We start from the raw sequence: 23,604 nt of genomic DNA on the forward strand, positions 1-23,604 counted from the left end.
GTAGAGTTTTGTAGTTTGCTTTGTACAGGTCCTTTACTTCCTTAGTTAAGGTGATTCCTAGGTACTTTATTTTCTGGGGCACAATTGTGAATGGGATTGTTTTCTTCATGTCTTTTTCTTCTCTTTCGCTATTTGCATATAGGAAAGCCATGAACTTTTGGGCATTGATTTTATAACCTGCCACTTTACTATACAAGCCTATTGTTTCTAGAAGTTTCTTGATAGAGGTTTTAGGGTTTTCTAAGTATAGTATCATATCATCTGCGAATAGTGAGAGCTTGATTTCTTCCTATCCTACCTGGATGCCCCTAATATCCTTTTCTTGCCTAATCGCTATTGCAAGTACGTCCAATACTATATTGAACAGCAGTGGAGAGAGTGGGCATCCTTGTCTCGTCCCTGATCTTAGAGGGAAGGCTCTCAGTTTTTCGCCAATGAGGACGATGCTTGCTGTAGGCTTGTGGTAGATGGCTTTAACTATATTGAGAAAAGTCCCTTCTATCCCCATTTTGGCTAGGGTTTTCATCATAAATTGGTGCTGGATCTTGTCAAATGCTTTCTCTGCATCTATTGATATGATCATATGATTTTTATCTTTTCTTTTGTTGATGTGGTGGATTATGTTGATTGATTTCCTAGTGTTAAACCAGCCTTGCATCCCCGGGATGAATCCTACTTGGTCATGGTGTATGATCTTTTTGATGAGTAGTTGAATTCTATTTGCTAGTATTTTGTTGAGAATCTTCGCATCCATATTCATCAGGGATATCGGCCTGTAGTTTTCTTTTCTCGTGGTATCTTTGTTTCCTTTTGGTATTAGAGAGATATGGGCTTCATAGAAAATGTTTGGAAGAGTTTCCATTTTTTCAATTTTCTGAAAGAGCTTGAGAAGGACTGGCAGCAGTTCCTCTTTAAATGTTTGGAAAAATTCGCTAGTGAATCCATCTGGGCCCGGACTTTTGTTTTTGGGAAGACTTTTGATTGCAGTTTCTATTTCGTTGATGTTAATAGGTCTATTCAGATACTCCAGATCTTCTTGATTCAGCTTTGGGAGATTATAGGAGTCCAGGAATTTGTCCATTTCTTCTAGGTTCTCTTGTTTCGTGGCATACAGACTTTCAAAGTAGTCTCTGATGATCTTTCGGATTTCTTTGGTTTCTGTTGTGATATCCCCCTTCTCATTTATGATTCGGTTTATTAGGGTTCTCTCTCTCTGTTTCTTTGTGAGTGTTGCAAGTGGTTTATCTATCTTGTTTATTCTCTCGAAGAACCAGCTCTTGGTTTCATTGATCTTTTGGATTGTTTCTTTGGTTTCCATGTCATTGATTTCTGCTCTAAGTTTTATGATCTCTTTCCTTCTGCCTGATTTAGATTCTTTCTGTTGATCCTTTTCTAAGGACTTGAGCTGTGAGGTCAAGTTGTTTATGTGCACCATTTCTACAGACCTAAGATATGCTTGCAGAGCTATAAATTTTCCCCTTAATACAGCTTTCGCTGCATCCCATAGGTTCTGGTAGCTCGTGTCTTCATTCTCATTTGTTTCCAGGTATCTTTTGATTTCGTCCTTGTCTTTGTTCCTGACCCATTCATTGTTCAGCATCAAGTTGTTTAATTTCCAGGGGTTTGATTTGGTTCTCCGTGTCTGTGTGTGATTCACTTCAATTCTCAGTGCATCATGGTCTGAAAAGATGGCTGATACTATTTCTATCTTCCTTATTTTGTTGAGGTATGTTTTGTGTCCTAGCACATGGTCTATTTTGGAAAATGTTCCATGTGCACTGGAGGAGAATGTGTATTCTTTCTTTTGGGGGTGTAAAGCCCTGTATAAGTCTATAAGCCCTCTCTCTTCTATTTCTTCTTTCAAAGCCAATGATTCCTTGCTGGGTTTTGTTCTTGTTGATCTGTCCAGAAGTGATAGGGCAATGTTGAAGTCTCCAAGTACTATTGTGCTGCTTGCAATGTCCTCCTTAAAGTCTGTTAGCAGTTGTTTTAAATATTTGGCTGTTCCCTCATTAGCTGTGTATACATTTAAGAGTGTGATTTCTTCCTGTTGTACGTATCCCTTGATGAATAGAAAATGGCCTTCACTGTCCCTTCTAGCCTTTTTCAGGGTGAAATTAATGTTGTCAGATACTAGTATGGCCACCCCAGCTTTTTTACAGGAGCTGTTTGCTTGCAGGATTGTTTTCCATCCTTTGACTTTGAGTCTGTGTTTGCTCTGAGTGTTGAGGTGAGTTTCTTATAGGCAGCAGAATGTTGGGTTCTGTCTCTGTATCCATTTTGCCACTCTGTGTCTCTTCAATGGTGAATTGAGACCGTTGACATTGAGAGAGAGTATGGTTATGGGGTTTTGTGTCATGTTTCTGTGCAGGTGTGTTGTGGTTGTAGGGTTTGTCTTGTCTTATAGTAGCCCCTTTAGTCCTTGTTTTAGGTTTGGTTTTGAGTCTATGAAGTTCCTGAGCTGCTGTTTATCTAGAAAATAGTGTAGCTTTCCATCTATTTGGAGTGAGAGTTTACCCGGATAGAGTATTCTTGGTGAAGCATTCATTTCAGTGAGTTTTTTGACTATATCTCGCCACTGTCTTCGGGCTTGCAGGCTTTCCTCTGAGAGGTCTGCTGTGAATCTCACGGGTGCTCCTTTGTATGTGATTTCCTTTTTTGCCCTTGCTGCTTGCAGTATTGTGTCTCTATCGGCAGCATCAATCATTCTAACTATAATATGTCTTGGGGTGTTTCTGTTGGGGTCTCTTTTAGCTGGCAACCTTCGGGCTTCTTGAATCTGGATGGCTGTATTATGGAGCTCTGGGAATTTTTGGCAATAATTTGTTTCAGCATGGTTTTTTCATTGGGATTGTTTCCTTGAGTTTCTGGTAGTCCAATGATTCTAATGTTGTTTCTTCTGGAATCATCTCGTAGGACTCTGATTTGCTCTTGAGCTATTTTGAGGTCTCTTGCCAGTGTTTGCTGTTGTCTGTTGGCTTGGTGCAGCTGATCTTCCAAGTCACTTATTCTTTACTCAGCTGTGGTCGTTCTATTTTTGAGGGCAGTGAGTGAGGTTTTGACTTCATCTATGGAATCTGTGATGTGTGCCATTTCTGTGTGGAGCTTTCCAATTTCGGCTCTCATTTCTTGCTGTATTTTGTCAATTGTGCGATCGATTGTTTCTTTCATGTCCTCTTTCAGTTTAGCGGATATGTGTGTGACTGTTTCATTGAGTTGATTGAACATCTTGATGACTTCATATCTGAATTCCTTGTCAGAGACGTCCCTAAGGTGGGTAGCACCTACTGAGGCTTCTAGACATATTTCCTCATGGTCTCCCTGTGGTGGGGATTTGCGTTGTTTCCTCATGTTGTTGTGTATGTGGAGGGGTAATATTTGTTGGTTTGAGTGAACTACCTGCGGCCGTGTGAGCTTTGTCCCTTGGAAAATAGGCCACGCCCACTTTTAAAGCCACGCCCACCTCTGAAGTGGCCACGCCTCTGAGGATACCTGGTTTTTGTCCCGGAAGTGAAGACTGGGTTGGGGACAAGGAAGCAGCTCTTATGGGTGGCCAGATCAAAGAGACAGGCAGAGAGATGCAGAACCCCTTTTCCTCCCAGCATGGGGGGGGGAGGGGCGCCTGCAGACACTTGCGCGGTGGGGTTCCAGTCCCAGGTCAGAGGGGAGGCGCAAAGACCAACCTGGGGGATGGGGGACAAGGAAGCATCTCTGATGGGCGGCCGGACCAAAGGGACAGGCAAATGTTTTCTAGTCTATTTTGTAAAAAAATAACTATAGTTTAAGATAAGCTATGACATAGGGAGTAAATATGTTAAAAAATTCTTAATGAACTTAACTTAGAATCAGGTGACTAACAAGAAACTAAAACAAGTGTTTTGAAACAGAACAACCCCATTCCCATAATGATGAAAGAGAGTCATACCACATTGAAAATGGAGGAACGACCATACCAAAATCCAAAATCATTTTAAAAGTTAGCTCCTACTCACAGGAAATTCATCAATGACATGATAATATTATGGCTCTAAGTTGGGTAGACAGGTAGAACACAAGAGGAAATTACATAAAGTTAAATGAAACTATTTTCAATTTGTTATGTAATTAGATTTAAATAAGTTCCAGGAAAGTACTAAGATGGCTAAAGTAAAATGCATCATTTTTAGTACTTCTGTAGAATATTCTTTATTTTCAATAACAATGAACAAGATAATCTAGTGCAGAAATCTCTAAGATCAAAATTTAAAAATTAAAATGACACACAATAATCAAGCAACTTAGTTTTTGAGATATTTTCAACCTTTATAATATGCGTGAGAAAAAAAACAACACGTTGAAATAAGCAGACAAGAGAGTGGAAAAGTAGCAGGCAATAAAACTCTGATGATAAATAAAGATTTTATTTTGAAGTGCAGGCCAAAATAAAACACAGAAGTAAATTAGAAAGATATTAAAAAAAACTTTTCAGAGATTATAGCAAACTGATGACTGAAAATTATTGCCTCTGAATTTGAGTGCAGCTGATAATATTGGTAGGAAATATTGATTTTTAAAAGGTAATTTGATGTGTTTCTGCTATGTGTATATATAGCTTTTAGAATTTGAAAACATGTTATTTATTATGTATATATGCTAAAAGAATACAGTGGTTAAGAGACTGTCTTGCATGTGACTGATCATAATTGTTTCCTAAGCACAGCATATGTACCTCTGAGCACTACCAGGGATAACATCTGGGAGCCACTGAGTGTGGCCCCCCACCCCAACACACACACTGAATAAAAAAAAAAATGAAATCAGTGTTTCTAGGTACATTGTTTACAAATTAAGAATTAAATATATGAAAAGGATGATCACTTTGGATTGTGGCAATATGTTTGTTTTTTTTAACATAGGGACATTATAAAGGAGAAGTCATGTGTTATATGATAATGTTAATTAGCTTAAAATTTCATGTTATATTTTCTTCTTCCTTCAAATAATAATAGAGCCCTCTACCCCCACCAAAGCCAAAGAAGGTATAGTGATAGGAAGTAAAGAACCAAGTTCAAATATGTTTCTTTCAAATATTAGTTATATTTTAGCTACCTCAAAAGACTGTTTTATTGATTGTGTAGTTAGAAATTTATAGTTAGCATTTCAAAAATATCAGTGGTAAACATTTGTAACCCTAATTAACTTATGACATGCTTTTTGCATTAATAAAGAAAAGTGAGGAACTCCTTTCTATTAGCAGGTGATACTGTTATCAGCCTATATTTCCTTGTTTCAATTTTGGGTTCATGCTGTCTATAGTAGAAAATTTGCACACATACTTGACCCTTGTGTTTCATTTTATTCTACTTTCACCCAATAGTTTCCTTTGGATGATAGGGATTTTCTCAGATTGCTCACAAATCAGCCAAAAACTGTCAACCCTCATCCAATTAGTACTGGAAATCAGATAAGATCTCCAGTTTCCCTTCAGTGGAACAATTCTGTGATCTAGTCCATGAGTTTCTGTATAATTAGTGACATTTAGACTCCATTGCTTACATAGATAATGTGTGTATTTATGTGACTCATTGATTTAAACAAAAGACTGTTTACATGACTCAAAGGAAGAATACAGGATCTTATAATGCCTAATCCTGAAGCATATAGTCATGAGTTCAAATCCATGATGCTACACATAGAGCAAGTAAAAATCTGGCATCTCTACTTCTTCTGATTCTCTGCAATGAAAGCAATTTCTGGCCATACCACAGTTAGGTATGCATAAGCACCAGAAAAAGGGGTGTATTCAGTCTCTAGTGAATACTGTAATTGAAAAAAAGAACATTGGCAGGAAGTGAAAATTCTGTTGGCATGTCTTTAAGCATGTCATCAATCACCAATAAGCCCACAACCACAAATTGATCGCCTTACTGAAGAGTATAAGCCCTGATGAGCAGGCTCCCAAATATCACAACAGTGTAAAAATATTGATGAGCACTGTGGCTAATGGTGTAAATGCAATACACTATGGAAGTAAGAATATGGGCAAAGCATCAGTCAAATAGAAAGGCAAGTAAGGTTATCAGAACATTTATAATAATTATCCAAGGAAAAAATATAATCTCATATATAAGCTGTTATTTGAATCTAAAAGATATATATCAAACATAAATTTATATCTAATTGTTAAATACTTTTAAGAACAGTAAGTTTTTAACATTAACCAACATAAGGAAGTAGGAAATAATTAATACAGGAAAAGAAAATTATATAAACAATAATTAAATATTAAGTTGAAATTAGTTGAAGAAGATAAGTAGAACAAGAATATGCAGAAAACAGAACTATGGATTCAGGAGGGCTTCTGGCCTGATCCAAGGAATGAGGCAAAAGCAACAGGGTGAGTCAGTGAAAATGTTATATAAAAATATTCAGTACAGATTTGTGCTGCAGAGCGCCAGCAGGAGCTGGACTAAATATAAATACAGCAGCATAGACTCCAGGTGGAATTGGTGAAGTGAGCCTTTGGTTGCAAACCAGGACAACACAAAGCCAGATCATTGTCCATAGTATTCAGTGTGTATTAAACATAATGAAGGATCCTAGGAGTCTACCAAAAATTAATTGTTGAATTTGATTTATCTGGAAGGGTCAGTCCAGCAACACCTACCTCCTCTTTAACGACTTAGATTGCAAATTCAGATAGACTTTTGTGAGTCTCTTTAATGAGCTGGGAGTGATAGTAGTAGGTCTCCATTAAAGAAAGAAAAATTAGGAGAAAGGACATAAGAAAACTGCCATCAGTACTTAAGAGCACAGTAGGCAAAATAAAATACTCCTGGGAAGGTCTTACTAGCAGAATGGCGAAGACAAGTATTGAATAAGTGAGCTAGAAGACAAGAGTCAGGAAGTTATCAGTAAAGAACAGAAGATGAAAATAAATATTTCTAAAAAAATGAAGAATCTAGTAGAGAAGTATGGATGAACTCCAAGAGGAACAAAAGAGGAACAATATTAGAATGGTAGGAATCTCTGAGGATGAGGTCTTGAGAAGAACAAAGAATAATTGGTCAAAGCAATTATAACTGATAGTTTCCTGGAGTTGAGAATTGAGTCATGCATTCATATTCAAGAAGTTCAAAGAGGTCCAGTTAATATAAAAGCAAATAGAAAATCTCTGAGGCACATTAAAATGGTAATACCAAAGACAGAATGTTTGGATCTCCCACAAGATTCACAATAGAACTGTGAAATACAACTCTACAGACTAGAATATAATAGTTCCATATAACGATCAAGATGAATGAAATAAAGATTTCAATAAAAATATCCAGGTAAGTTGTGATTCAGATTACAATGAATTACTCAAAGCTTCATGGACCAGCAATGATTTAAAAAGTTCAAAGCCATCATGTTCGGTCTATAGTCTACTTTCAGCACACATCTCCCATCCCAAGCGAGTCCTCCAAACCCAACACGATGGCCACTCAAAACCTCTATTGCAAACTACAGCACCCTAAAGGAAAGAGTAAGCAAAAAGGTACGCCCTGCCATATAGGCAGGGTGGGGTAGGGGGGATGGGGTGTGGGGGTGGGAGGACTATAGGGATCATTGGTGGTGGAGAATGGGCACTGGTGGAGGGATGGGTACTCCATCATTGTATGACTGAAACCCAAACACAAGAGTTTGTAACTCTACAACTGTACCTCATGGTGTTTCATTAATAAAATAAATAAATAAAATAAAAAGTTCAAAGCTCAGAAACCAGATTAGCAAGAAGGATAAATGGTTTTCTCTATAAGGCAGAAAATTTCACAAACAATATAATTTCAACAAAACAATGGCAATTTATTTCTTCATTTCATTAAACTCAAGGCCATTGACCTGAATTCACTAATCAAGAGGCATAGAGTGGTATTGTGACACATAGTACTGAGTCCAACTTTCTACTGTGGACTAGAGACACTTTTACACAGTCAAAACAAGCCAGAAACTGGAAGAAACCTGAATGCCCAAGAACAGATGACTGGTTAAAGAAACTTTGGTACATCTACACAATGGAGTACTATGTAGCTCTTAGAAAAGATGAAGTCATGAAATTTACATACAAGTGGTACAATATGGAAAGTATCATGCTAAGCGAAATGAGTCAGAAAGAGAGGGATAGACATAGAAAGATTGCATTCATCTGGGGGATATAAAGTAATAAAGTATGAGATTAATACCCAAGAATAGCTGAGATCAGCACCAGGAGGATTACTCCATAACTTAGAGGCCAGCCGGGTATTCTAGAGGAAAGGGCAGTTCAGATAGAGAAGGGAGCACCAAATAAAGGATGTTTGGAGGATCCTCCCAGGAGGGAAGATGCATGTCGAAAGTAGACTATGGACTGAACATGTTTGCCATTCAATGCCTCTTTTGCAGACCACAACACCCAAAAGGAGAGAGAGAACACAGGGGATTGCCCTGCCACAGAGACAGGGGGGATGGGGGGATGGGGGTGGGAGGGATATTATCCATGGTGGTGGAAAATGGGCACTGGTGGAGGGATGGGTATCTGATCATTGTATAATTGAAACCAAAGCACAAAAAATTGTAAATCTACAACTTTAAAAAAAATAAAATAAAATAAAGGGAAAAAAAAAACAAACAAGCAAGCACTCAAAGAAAAAAAAAGATGGGAAATAACATTAAAAGAAAACAATTGACTGCAATAGACCAGGGTGGCTATACCTAAATCAGAAGATGAAAAACTTTTTTTTTTCTCAGTATAAAATTAAATAGTAAACTTTTTCCCTCTGGACAGCAAGATGGCAGCCGCCTAGGAGCTTTTTGGAAAGCTAGGTATGAGCCGGTCGTGACGGGGGAACTGAAACCTCATGGGAAGGGGGGTGTTCCCGGCTCATCCTTCATGCCCTACCAAGGTCACGAGTTGCCCCCATGAGCGGCTCTCCAGCATAGCTATGGCTCCAGAGCACAGAAACCAATCTCATAATTATCTGACTCTCGGCAGAAATGCTTCCAGGCTTGTAACCAGCTGTAGAAAACAAATTATTTCACAATGCCTTTTCAGCAGGTCTGATTTGGGGGTGTAAACTCTAAATAATAATAGTGCATCTTTTGTCGAAATAATGAATCTAATCAAAGTAGATGGAGTGTTAACTAGAATTCATCTGCCTCACAGGCATTGGGAGGGTTGGGGGGGTATATTGGGATTCTTGGTGGTGAAAAATAAGTACTGGTGAAGGGAAATGTGTTTGATGATTGCATGACCGAGACTTAAACCTGAAAGCTTTCTAACTTTTCCCACAGTGATTCAATAAATAAATAAAAAAATTTTAAAAAATTAAATAGTAAAGCTATACAACTTAAGAGTGTAAAGTATTACTAAAGGAAGATTATCAAATAAATGGCATTGACTTAAGAGACCTGATACAGACCTTCATGTATATCAGTAGCAAAGCTTTGACACAGTATGAGCATATGAAGGGGAATGGGGAAAGTTTCTTCAACATATGGTTAACACTGTTTAACCGCATTTTAAAAATAATCTAGAATTTCTATTTTGTACCAGACACAAAAGTTAATTGAAAATGGTTTAAAAACTTTGGTATTCGATCCAAATCTACAAATTACATTGAGGAAAACTTAAGCTTAGTACTATAGGATATTAATTTTAGAGGCACCTTCAATAACTTAATGTCATTGAGCGAACAGAAACAATATAAGCAAATGTGACAATATCAAGTCAGTTTTTTTGTATTCCAAAGGAAACAATGAATAGAATAAAAAGATACCTTACAGAATTGGAGAAAAGATTGGTTCACTATATATCTGACAAAGGAATAATATGCAAAATATCTAAAACACTTGGGCTGGAGCAATAGCACATCCAGTTGGGCGTTTGACTTGCAGGCTGCTCACCCTGGTTTGATACCTCTGCCCCTTTTGGAGAGCCCGGCAAGCCACCAAGAGTATCCCAGCAGAGCCTGGCAAGATCCCCATGGCATATTAGATATGACAAAAACAGTAACAACAAGTCACAATGGATACATTACGGGAGTTTGCTTGAGCAAATTGATGAACAATGGGAAGACAATGCTACAGTGCTATATAAAACACTAGAAAAACTTATTCACAAATCTCCCATACAGATACTATCAAAATATAGGGGCAAGAACTGAAATAGGCATTTCTTCTAAGAAAACACAGATGGTCAATTTGTATGTAAAAAGGCATCTTTATTACATCATCGAGGATATTCAAAGTGAAGCAACAAGGGATTATCATCTCACACCAGTGAGAAGAGCACAAGTCAGATAGAGTAGAAACGACCAGTGCTGATAGAGATAGGAAGAAAATGAAACCTTCATAAACTAAAGGTGGAGATGTTATCTGGTTCAGGCTTAATAAAACACAATAAGGATATGTCTCAAAAAATTCAGAATTTAGCTTCCATATGACTTAACTCCTCCTGGCCTCTATCCAAAGAGTCCAAGAACATTAGTTTCTAAAGATGTTTGTACTCTTATGTTCATTGCAGCATTATTCACAATAGCCAAAATTTGATAACAACAAAAAAGTGTCCAAGAACAACAGATGAGTAGATAATGAAACTGTGATATTTATTTACAGTGGAATGTTACTCAATTATTCCAAGATGAAATCATGCAACATATCACTATTCAAATGGAACTAATGCTGAGTGAAATCAGTCAGAAAGAGATGACAAATCCAAAATGATCTTGTATATGGAATAAAAAGAAATACAATGATATTATAGGAAATAGTCAATGACATCAGACTCTCACATTCAAGTTGCTGAATGAGTTCTCTATGGGCGGTAGGATGGAGGGAAGTTTGGAGGGGAAATTTGGATATTGGTGAATCTAACTGAGCTGACCTCTGTTAGATCCCTGGCACTCCAGATGGTCCTGTGAGCCCAGCCAGGAGTGATCTCTGAGCACTGAGCAAGGAGTAAGGCCTATCACTGCCAAGCATGATCCCAAACAAAAACAAGCAAACAAAGGTATTGTAAATAATTTCGCCTAAATAAAAATTTAAAACATTTAGAAACAAAATTCAAAAAAATGCACTTAGAGAGGAGATTCGGAAAGTCACTAGAATGATTTCAAATGTATAGTAATAACAAATACATACTGGATCAATTGTGTCCTAGGCAATACAGATAACAAAATTTATCTGAAGAATCTAGAAATTTATCCAGAAAAATAAGGTAAATATAAATTTATTATATTATATAAATGTTGAGTTAACATCATCCCATTGTTGATATTAGTTGTTATTTTTTGCATGTATGAGTATCACAGTATTAAACCTAGGTATTTAAATACACTGTAGATTAAGAGATTTCAGATTTATCTAAACTGTTTTGAATCTAATGAGAAGGGAGAGCAGGAACTACAGATTCATTCACTATATTGGAAAATGGGTAAACTGCAAAAGGTAAACTTGCCAGTTATAGTTAATTGCTTACTTTGAAGTGTGCTAGAAATAAAATGATAAGTCTATTACCTATCACGTTAGTGATCATTAATTTATAAATTAAAGGGAGAAATATTTATTATTTTAATGAATTATTTCAAGGAACACTTAATAAAATTCAATACCTAGCTAATTAAAAAGTAACATATAAAACTAGGAATGGAATATTTCTACTACACAATAAATCATTACAAGTTAAATTTTTAGCCAAGAGATGCTTAAGAATGAATAAAGTAACACCCCATTAAATCAAGTTTTTATGAAAAGTTTGTTTTATTACTATTATTAGCATTGCTCTACCTATTGAATGGGAATGAAAAATATGAGTCAGTATTAGGAAAATGAGGATGAAATTATCTTTATTGGATAAAAATTTTATTACTGTCTAGAAAGCTAAGAAAATTGGATAGTCAATAAAACAAAAAAAAATTCTTGAGTGTTTTCAATGAATAAATTCAGTATGTAAAAGTGGTTTATTAGTATATGGCCAACACATATTGGTTAATAATATAATTTTGGAATGAGAACAATGGGAATTTGATTGAATAAATAAATAAAATAAAAACTAATTAAATTATTAAATAAATTAATAAAATAAATAAATATCAATTACTTTATTCTTTAAATTTTAGTTTCTTCTGTTACCTACAGTACTATAAGATGAATAAATAAGTAGTACCTGTTAGGAAGTAGCAAAGAAGCAAAGAATAATTGTTCAACTAATAGTCCTGTACTTCAGTTTGAATTGATACATTTTAAGTTAACTGATCAATGTAGTGAAAAATACAATGATTTTATAAATTTATAAATCACATGGATAAAATAGTTCATGTCTGGTTGGATTTTAAAAATTTAAATTTAAAAGATTGCAGGTCAGAACCATGATTCAGCACATGTATCTTTTTAAATGCTATTAATTATGGGTATATAAGATAATACTGGGGTTAAGGCATCTGCCTTGCAAACAGATGACCTAGGTTTGACTTATGTAACTACGTATGGTTCTCCAAGCATGCGAGAAATGATCCCTGTTCAGGAGCCAGGAGTAAGCCCTAAGCACCTAAGCACAAACCCAGTTGGCCCAGTTCAATTCTTAAAATCCCCTATAGTAGGTCCCCTGAGCCTTTTAAGAGTCATTCCTGAATATAGAGAAATAAGTAACCCATGAGCATTGCTGGATGTGGCCCCAAAACCAAAGTAGGTAAATAAAAACCTGTAAGTGTCCCCAGATTTGTGAAGCACAATAGTGTTTGCCATTACCATCAAGAATTTAGGATTATGGCTTGATTTTCAGGCCTGTGGTTTTTGAACACAGATCTTGCTTGCTTTCTTGTTTCTATGTTTCTTTGCATTTTCTATTGTTGAGAAGCTCATTTTCTCTTTTAAAAATGTACTTCTGTTCCTCTCCAGATGTGAGTGTATAGAAAAAAAGATCATTTTGGATAGAATGAATATATATACTTTTTAAATGAATAAGGGTTTAATCAGCTTAAATAGAATTTCAAATGGCAGTTATTTTAGAATTTGAAAAATTTTCCCAGGAAGGTGTATTTATAAATTTAAAATATTCAGCTTAGAATCAAATTCATACTTTAGCTAAGAATTTCAGGGAATTTCAGGGAAATCAGTAGTATAATAGGTGAATTCTTCTAGCATGCTATATTAAATTGAAAACTGGATAATATAACTAATATAAGGAAAAAGTCACTCTGTTGTTTGAATGCGCTGGCAAAGCCATAGCACACATGAAAAAATGTGTACCTTGGTACCATAAAATATAACTAGTAATATATTGAAGTTAAAAAGATGAAACAGAAAAATGTACAAGGGAGCCAAGATATGTTGCCCTCTGGTGCCTGCATGAGCATTATTGTTGATGAACCTGTGTATGTTTGCCTCAGATGTTTGCTCTATCTTTCCTGAGAGTGTGGTAGCAAGCAGGGCCAAGACGAAGAAGACATAAGTGATTTGAGGGAAGAACTGAGAGGGTTGGTCTTGATATCCAGTTGATGCCCATCATATCAAAATCAGATTTTGATAATCTCAAAATGCAGGCATGTCAAACTATTAATACTAAAAATAAAGTCAAGTAATGTGGAGTTCTTGTGTGTTTGGAACATAATATGAACTGACTTAGCAACTTGTTTTCAGCTTTGTACACATAATGATTCAAATAAATATTAATAAATCTAATAATGAAGATGACTTTAAATTTAAAAAAATACAGAACTTAGTTCTATACTAAATATCTCCTTGGCTGGGAAAATATTTTTTTTTCAGTTTTCAATAAACTTAAAAGAATCTGTATTTAAAAATAAAGTCACGATCACAACCATCCTGTTGTTTGTCGATTGCCTCAAGCAGGCCCCAGTAACGTCTTCTTCATCCTAACCCTGAGATTTTTTTAAAAGTGCCATTTTCAAGGCTCTTTCAGAGTTAGGAGAATGAGATCCATCATTGTTACTGGTATTTGGCATATTGGGTATGCCACGGGGAGTTTGCCAGACTCTGCTGTGTGAGCAGGTTACATTTGGTGGCCTGCCAGTTTGTCCAAAGTAGGAATACGTGCGCTTCTGAGAGCTGGGTTTTATAGTCGCTGTGTCTTGGCCGCTGATGGGATTACACGGTGCCAGGGGGTCCAGTTGGTGGGTGTGATCCCCTGCCTACTGGAATTTGGAGGATCTGGGTGGAGGATGCCCAGCCCCAATCCGAGCAGGCTTAGAGATCTCAGCCCCGGGGCCCGCATGCCTTTGTTCTTCTGCCGATACCTTCATGTGTGCGGAGAGTGGTCTCAGCATGGTGGTGGCTGTTTCTGGAGGTCTTCGGCTGCCAGAGCCCTGGTCAGGGCAGGGAGGGAAACTCAACCCGCTCCCCTCCAAGGGGCCCCAGTGAGGACAGCCAGGCATGGAGGCAGGAGACTCTGCAAAAATAAAGTAGAATACAAAATAAGTGTTGTAGGACTGAATGACATTATAGATTTATGAAGGACAGACACATGCTAGCACAGTGATAATACAAACAGATCTCCTTACTTGAATTCTGAATCTGAGAATAACTGGGATAAGGAGATTCTGCAAAAAAGTCAATCTAGCCATCAGACAGAAAGTTGTTTCCTTTAAAAGATTAAAGCCACAATAGGAAAAAAATGAACTAAAGAGACCTTGTAAAAATAGTAAAAAATTCTGAGGAGCTGGAGGGTAGTACAGCAGGCATGGACCTTGCCTTGTGTGTGGGTGATCTGACTTTGATATCTGCCATCTCATGTGGTCCCCTGAGCACCTCCAGGAGTGGTTGCTAAGTGCAGAGATAAGGTATAGTCCTTGAGCACTGGTGGGTGTGGTCCCCAAACAAACAAAAAAACAAAACAACAAAAAATAAGACAAAACTGAGAATATTCCAATGGAAATAGCTCAAAGGAACATATACATCTGAATTAAACACATATCCCCTGTATCATCCCCTGCAATCAAGAAAATCCAGTAGGGGCCCTGTGAAATATGGAGCTAGATTGAATTCAAAGCTAAGGAGTGTGACCATAGGGAGAGAGACAGGGGTACCAAGGCCGATACTGAAAAGTGAAAAATTTGCTCTAATTAAAGGGATTTGTGATCTGAAAAATCTGTATCTTTACTTAGAACTCTGGCCTTACTAAAATCTGAGCTGAAGTTAGGTAGAAAAACTGACAAGATATTCAGCTCAGATTATTTGCATCCCATCATGAAAATCATATCGGATCCCTTTTGGAGAGAAAAAAATTCACACTCAATTGCATAGGGCTTTATAGAATATAATAGCATATTTGATTTCTCTGTGTGAGGATAAAATAATTTTGGTACCAAAAAATAGAAACATGAAGAACACAGAAAACCCAAAATAAGATTCTGAAGGTTTGACCAAACTTTGAAATTTCAAAATGTAATTATGTAGATTTGGCATCAGTACTGTCTGCCACTTGGAGAAATTTCATATTCTGACTTCTTTGTAGGTATATCAGAAAGGTTCTTTTTCTGGATAAACCATCACCTACCATCTGAAGTTTCAGGTAGAATACACCTCTTGAACTCTAAGGTTGGAAATAAATTATAAGTCAAAGAATTCTAGGAATGATGAAATACCAGAGAATATAGTCTCACACCTAGATCCTTTCAAAGAAAAGCATTTTTAGTTGAAAGACAACATCATCAGTAGATTAGAATTACCTGAAACAAGTTCTAAACATTTCTGTACATGGGTCAATATTGTGGATAATCACCAATTAGAAACATTGCTTCTAGAATGCCAATTCCTTCAAGGAATTTCTCCCAGCCGTGCTATGCATTATGATGGGATATTTTGCAGAAGTGTCTTGTAAACAGCTTGTACCACCAATGAACAGGGAAATTCTTAACAAACATGTGCTTCTTAAGTGCATGCTAATGTCACTTTTTCATTTTGTCAATGTAATACAGTATATGTAATGCATTTGGTATAGGCTATTCAAACTGAAACAGTTATCCTTTAGTGTCCCAGAAGTCTAATTACAAGCCAGATAATTCTCTTTATCTATGTTCTGATAGCTTCTCTATTAGAATGAAGGAACTGTAATAGAATGACTTTTGGCTGTATGTTTCAATGTTAATAAGATGTGGTTTAACTGCTTCTACAAGTTTATCTTCATCCTAACACTCTAGTTGAAATACGAGAGAATAAACTGGTTTGCAAATACTTATACAGCATTTCCGTATGAATTGCCACTCAAAGGAACAGAGGAAGTTTTACTGATTTTCCTTTTTTCCTTACAAAAAAATAAAAACTCTTGATGAGCAACTATGATGTTTGAAACAGTGGAAATGTAGACTACAAATACTTCTTTGTGAGCTTTCTCAAATAGGGAAATGCAGACTATAAAAATATGACATATAAAATGCATGTCACATGATGAAAAATAAAGTGGAGTACATAGAAGTAGGATAAATATCTGGGTTCAAATCCAATACCAAAATTACTATGGAGAGAAGTATATTTGTGAAGAAGCACACTGTCATAGGAAATGAGAAAAAGTACATTCTGGAAACTAGAAGGTGTTTACATGAAAATACATTTCTTGACTTTATTATCACATTTCAGTGAAACTTAAGTAATTGCAAGAAAAGTCAACAACTGAAAAATGTTAACCATGTTATCAGTCCACTTTAATGACACGTATCACTTGTAACCACTTGTCATCCTGTTGTTCATCGATTTTCTCGAGTGGGTAGCAGTAATGTCTCCATTCAACCCTGTTGCGTGCTAATGTAGCCCAGTGGTGTCTACTCACTCCAGTAACACGAAGAGCATCAAGCTGTTTGTTCAGGGTCTTTGCGTAGAAGTCTGACCATCTCAGATGTGGGCAACCAAGTGTTCTTTTGATGTCCTGTGGAATCCAGTCAGTAACAACTCTAGTCCAGTGGTCGTCTCCAAATTGCACTACGTGCCTGGCCCATCTGATTTTTGACACCTTCATCATCATCATTTTTTTCATGACACATATACACACATCAAATCTATTTGAGTCTTTAAGGTAAATTCCATGCCCTACCAAGAAATATGTTGAATTTACTAACAGTCTTGTTTGTATTCTTAGTGAAGATGAAAGAAAATTTTCCCAGAACACATCTAATTTACCTCTAGTAAAGTGAGATCTACTTTACCTCTAGTAAACACATCTACTTTACCTCTAGCAAAGTGAGAGCATTTTGCCTATTTATTTAATTCCCCTTTCCCCCCAAATTTGCATGACCAAGAAGGGAACTAGGGAAAGAAGTGGAGGGATATGGGAACTTTTATAGGTGGTATGATACAGCAACATCATAAATATCAAATAAATTCTATTGTAATATCAAATTAACTCTATGGTAATAACATGTTACCTTAAACAAAAAAGAAAAAGTAGCATATGTACATGTTTACTCTTTAGTGAAGTGAAAATTAATTAAAACATAGAAATGGTAATAGAAAAAGATTCAAAATATCATGTTTATACATGAATTTACATGTAGAACTCTATTTCTGCATAATGTGGAATTTAAATTATGACAAAAAAGTAGTTCGCTGGTTTTAAGTTCTGCTAAAGTTGGAAAATAATTCAAAGAACAAAGAACAATGAAATAAAATGTGTGAACTCTAGAGAAAGGTCCATAAGATTTCCCATTTTATTCATTAACACATAGTCATAGTGATGATGTGGGGTATTCATGAGTGGAGGATGTGGATGCCCAGATCTGAAGGCTCCAGAGATTTTGCTGGCAGTGCATGATCTGGCAATGGTTAGTTTAAAAATGGGAAAATCAACCACAGTGTTCATGATGTTTAATGCCTCAGGAAATTTCGCTAGGGCTCAGTACTCAAATTTTTTTCTAGCTCCCTCCTTTGTAAATAATGCAGAGATTTTAGTTCCCAGTAACAATAATTTAATAATATAAATTAGAATACTTGTTATAAGCTGGTCAGTATTTAAGTTTTTAACACGTGCAATGTCTGCATGAAGCGTTTATTCATACTTTATTTTATGTCATTTGTAAATTGATGCTTTGATCTAGTAATTTTTAGCCATACTACATAAGGAATGTTTTGGAGACCTCATGTATATAAATAAACTGATTGAGGTGGAATATATATTCTCAGCAATAAGGGCTGATGGCTGAATACCTTTTTTTTTTTTTTGACATTTACAAATGCTTCACTTCTGCCTTGAGAACAATTAAACATTAATCAAGATCTTAGAACCTACTAATCTGACATCATATAAAAATAATGATTATTGAAATTAAAAGAAAGGTGAAAAAACAAAATTGGCACCGAGGCACTGAGTGGATAAATCAGATTAGACATTGAAAATGAAACCCTCATCACAAATTAAATCCATAGACAAAGTTTAGAATGAGCTTGGCCTTAAGGGAACTCGCCTCAACCATCTGGTTAAAACTCAGAGTCCATTGCTTCCTGAAAGATACATGCTGGCCCATCTGAATTGACATCTGTGTGCACACTGACGTCCCGGAGGATAATTAACAGAGAAAACTCCAACAGCAATACTGACAGAAGCCCGAGGAACTAAGCCATAAAACTCTCTATATAAACAAGTGGCCTATATAACCACACAACTATTAATTTTGGTCTTTCCCCAGGGGCACCTGAAATAACCTGCTCAAATAAAAATAAACTCATTTCTGAAGTACACGGCAAACAAGGTTTTTAAAATTACACCTCTCTTCTAACACTTTTACTTACGATTAAGTAGATAAATTCATACTACGTTGTTTTATGACAGTTTTGAATTCTCATGTCCATGAATGGAATATCTTTATCTGGTTTACAACATACTTAAAAAATACATCTGTGTATTCTCTTGTTTTGGGAGGAGGCCCGAGTGGTGCCAGAGGCCCAGTGACCGATCACAGTGATACTCTACCAACTGCTTTTGTTTGTTCAATGCCTAAGGTTGTAGAACTACTTGGTTCTTCTACTGCCAGAAACCACCAGAGCCACATCTGTAGTGCTGCAGGGGGTGAAGGTCTGTGGTTGGCTTCAAACACAGATCCCTTTGGACTCTTTGCACAGCCTCTTACTGAGCTATCTACCTGGCCCCAAATACATTTTTTATTAAAATATTGCATACGTAAAACATCAGTGTACAGCTCATGAGTTTTCACAAGTGTATCTGTGTAACAGATATCCAGATGAAGAGAAAAAATAATCCTGGCATCAATAAATCTCATTCTGGGGGCTGGAGCGATAATACAGTGGGAGAGTATTTTCCTTGCACATACCCAGCTCCTGTCGATCCCTACTATCCCATATTTTCTCTCAAGTCTACTAGGGAGTGAACCCTAAGCACAGAGCCAGGAGTAAGCCCTGAGTACTGCTGGTTTTGATGAAAAAAAATGTAAGTTGCCTTTCTGCTTCCTAGTCACCCCTTTTTCTGATAACCACTGTCTCAAGTTTTATCAGTATACATTGATTTTTCAATTTTGGAATAGAAACATATAAATTGTTTTATATTTTTTGTTTTTCAACTCAACATTCCAGTCTATTCACAGTTTTCAATTATTACTGATTTTTAGAACTTTGTATAAATATATCTTTGTATATCCATTTTTACTGTTTATGAACAAAGGGGATTTTATTTTGGAATGTGAACATTTTTAAACACGTATTTGGTAACCATTTGGACTCATTTAGGTTGGTTATATGGATGGTGGTGGAATTGCCAGGTCTAGCTTTATAAATACATTCAGTTTCAGTATAGGCTGCCAAATAATTTTGTTCCGTCTAATATCGTTTTATTGGTTGCGTAGCCCTCTTATTTTCATTGGCATTTATTTGTGCTTTTCAAATTATTTATAATTATCTCATTTCTTTCTTTATAAATGGGAGATATCTGGGTTTTTCTAAAGATGATTTTAATTGATTTACCATTGTGTTACAAGCTGATGGGCTGGAGCGAAAGCACAGCAGTAGGGCGTTTGCCTTGCCCGCAACTGGCCCGGCCGAACCGGATTCGATTCCTCCACCCCTCTCGGAGAGCCCGGCAAGCTACTGAGAGTATCTCGCCCACATGGTAAAGCATGGCAAGCTACCCGTGACATATTCAATATGCCAAACAGAGTAACGACAAGTATCACGATGGAGACGTTACTGGGCCCGCTTGAGCAAATCGATGAACAACGGGAGGACCGTGACCGTACAAGCTGATTGAATTCTAAAAGTTTTTCTTCACACCTCTTTATGTGTAGAATATTTACCATTCCCAGAAACAAAGGCCTACTGGCCCCTCCAGTTTGACTTTTTCTCCCCCTTTTTTTTTCCTTCTGAGAACTACTATGGACTTTTTTGCACCTGGTCTTAGATTTAACTTGGCAGGGTTTTTTTTCCCCAGTTTGTTTTCACTATTTATTCATATTAAACACAGATTATAATTTTTCACTTCTTTAACTATAGTTAGCATAATCACTTCAAGATCTAGGTATGTTATTCTGAAAGACACAATTCAACCATTTTTCAATGGCCAAATAGCATTTTGTTGCATATGCAAACCATATATTCTGTGTTAAGTTATCTTCATAAGGTCGTTGAGGCTGATTCCATGTTTTAGTTATTATGAATAATGCCATGGATAGGGATACAAATATCTTATTGAATTAGTTTTTATATCCTTTGAATAAATCCCTCAGGGTAGTACTTCAGAGTTGTGGAATATTTATATTTAGCTTTTAAAAGATGCTCTATACCATTTTCCATAGTCTCTGAATAAATTTCAGTTCCCACTAACAGTGTATAATTCATTTTTCTTCACATTTTTTGTCAATGCATGCTTGCCATAATTTTTTTTTACATATAGCCTTCTCATTGACATGAATAGTATCTAACTTTTTGTTTGTCTGTTTTGATTTCTGGGTCACACCTGGCATTGCTCAGGGGTTACTCCTGGCTCTGCATTAGGGAATCATTTTAGACGGTGCATGGGATGCCATATGGGATGCTGGGGATTGAACCTGGTTTGGCCATTTGTAAAGCAAGAACCCTACCTGCTCTACTTCCACTTTGGCCCCAGCTTTTTTAAAATTTGTAAATAATAAGAAATCCTAGGGCCTTCGCCTTACAAGTGGCCAACATGGTCGACCCGAGTTCGATTCCTCTGCCCCTCTCAGAGAGCCCGGCAAGCTACTGAGAGTATTCGATATGCCAAACACAGTAACAACAAAGTCTCCAATGGAGATGTTACTGGGGCCGCTCGAGCAAATCGACGATCAACAGGGGGACCTTTACCTTTACCTTTACCTTTCAAGTATACGGTGTTTTATATGCTGCATTGTTCAGTTTTTCTGGCTATTTTTGAATGGGTCATATACTGTTTTGGTTGCTGAGTTGTATGAATTTGTAATGTATTTTGTATACTAACCCTTTGTTGAATGTATAATGTGAAAACAGTTTGTCCCTAATGTTAATGTTTCATTTTGTCTTTGTGGTAGTGTCTTTTGCTGGATAGAAGCTTTTTCATTTTATTTAATACCTTTTTTTTTTCCTGCTTTATTTCCTTTGCCATTGGAGTAAAGTATATAAATGCTTCACATAAGGCAATGTCATGGATTGCATCTCATATGTTTTATTTTTCATATTTAGAGATGGTATTAAAGCTGCAATAAGCTGGGTTACTCCTGGCTCTCTGCTCAGGCATTACTTCTGGTGGGGCTTGGAGAACCTCATATGGTGATTGGGATTGAATGTGGTTGGCCCCTTGCAAGGCAAACACTCTACCTGCTGTACTATATATCTGGCCTCTATATTTCCTAATGCATTTTATCTAATATCTAGATTTTCTGTTGAGTTAATAATTGAAAAAGGCATTAAAGAGTGAACAGTTTTCATAACTTTTGCAAGTGTCTGTCTAGTTTTTCCGGCATCATTTGTTGTAAAATCTTTTCTTTCTCCATTGTTTTATCATGACTCCTTTATCAGATATTTATCATAGTCATAGTGTGTGGATTTTTTCTAAGCTCTCTATTATATTTTATTTGTGTGTCTACTCCTTTTATTCAGTAATATGTTTTCATTATTATTGCTTTATAGTGTGATTTGATGTCAGAAGCATGTTAGCTCCATTTTTCTTCTTTCATCTTAGATCTCAACTATTTTAGATCTTTTGTGATTCCACTACATATTTGAGAATTTTCTAGTTCCTCAAAAGTTATATGGGTATTTTGGTAAGTATTATATTGAGTATGTAGACTGGTTTAGATAAAATGGTCATTTTAATAATATTTCCTTCAATTAATAAATAATGATTACCTTTCTACTTTTTTGTATCTTCTATTTTTAATAATATTTTATGGTTTCAATAAATAGTTCTTTGCCTCTTTTGTTATATTTATTCTCAAGTATTCTTGATGCAATTATAATTGACTGTTTTCTTAATTTCCCTTGCTTCCAATTCATTGTTTGCTTATAGAAATGCAACAGATTTATGTGTATTGATTTTGTATCCTGCCACTTTACTGAACTCAATTATTTCTAATAGATTTTTGGTTGAGTCTTCAGGGATTAATATATATGTGTACACACATAAATATGTTATACATATATACACACATATGCATATATAAACATACAGACATGTATATGTATATATAGAGTGAGAGAAGTGGGGGGAGAGAGATTATCATGTAAACAGGACTAATAATAGTTTTTCTACTTTTCCAATTGGATCCCTTTTACATTTTTTTCTGATTTATTGCCCTGAATATGACTTCCAAAACTGTATAAAAATTACTTCTCCTTGAATAGTTGTAAACTTAATGATTTAATACAGTTTAAATAAATAATGTTTCAGTAAATAATAAACAAATACATATAGCAATACATATAAATATGCATAGCTATACTTAAAAGGGGTTTCAAAATTCATACCAATTTTTAGTGTCTTACTAATTCTTTTTCCAGAGTAATTTAAACACAAAGATTATCTATTTTAGTGAACAATGCAACAGTTTGTTAATGATCCACCATATATAATGGTCAGTATAGCATGAACTTTTAAATTAATGGCTGTGAGGTTAAATCTTAGCTCTACTAATTCCTTGCTATTATGACAAAGTATGAAACATCTTTGGATTTCAATCTCTTAATCCAAAAGATATAATAATATGTACCATGTGTTTAGCATAGTAACTCATTAAATATTTTGAGTTTCTATTGCCTTTTTGGAGGACGGGGGTTTAAGTTTGTCCCTTTTCTTCTTCGTATAAATCCGTGTACATGTTCATGTTTCCTGTATTTAAGTGTAAATGAAACTGGTTAAAAAGGATACCATTCATATACCTGATTACATGATCTTTGCTGTCACACCTAAGATATGATGAGTCCTCAGTTCAGTGAACTTGCCCTTGATCTGAGGATTTCATTTCAGGAACAGATAGCATATTGATCTAATGCTTTCTTTTCTAGGAACAGCACATGGTGACTATCTGATCTTTCTCTGATCTTTTAAAATGTCAGCTTGAACTTGCAAATTTAACAAATCCAAAAAGAATAAGAAGAAACCAGTGTAGTTATGTGAAGTGTAATCAGAGAAATTTGTATATTTTTCCTGGAGGTAAAGACTAGATT

This window comes from Sorex fumeus, unplaced genomic scaffold (genome assembly GCF_029834395.1).
Source record: "Sorex fumeus unplaced genomic scaffold, SorFum_2.1 ptg000034l, whole genome shotgun sequence".
NCBI lineage: Eukaryota > Metazoa > Chordata > Mammalia > Eulipotyphla > Soricidae > Sorex > Sorex fumeus.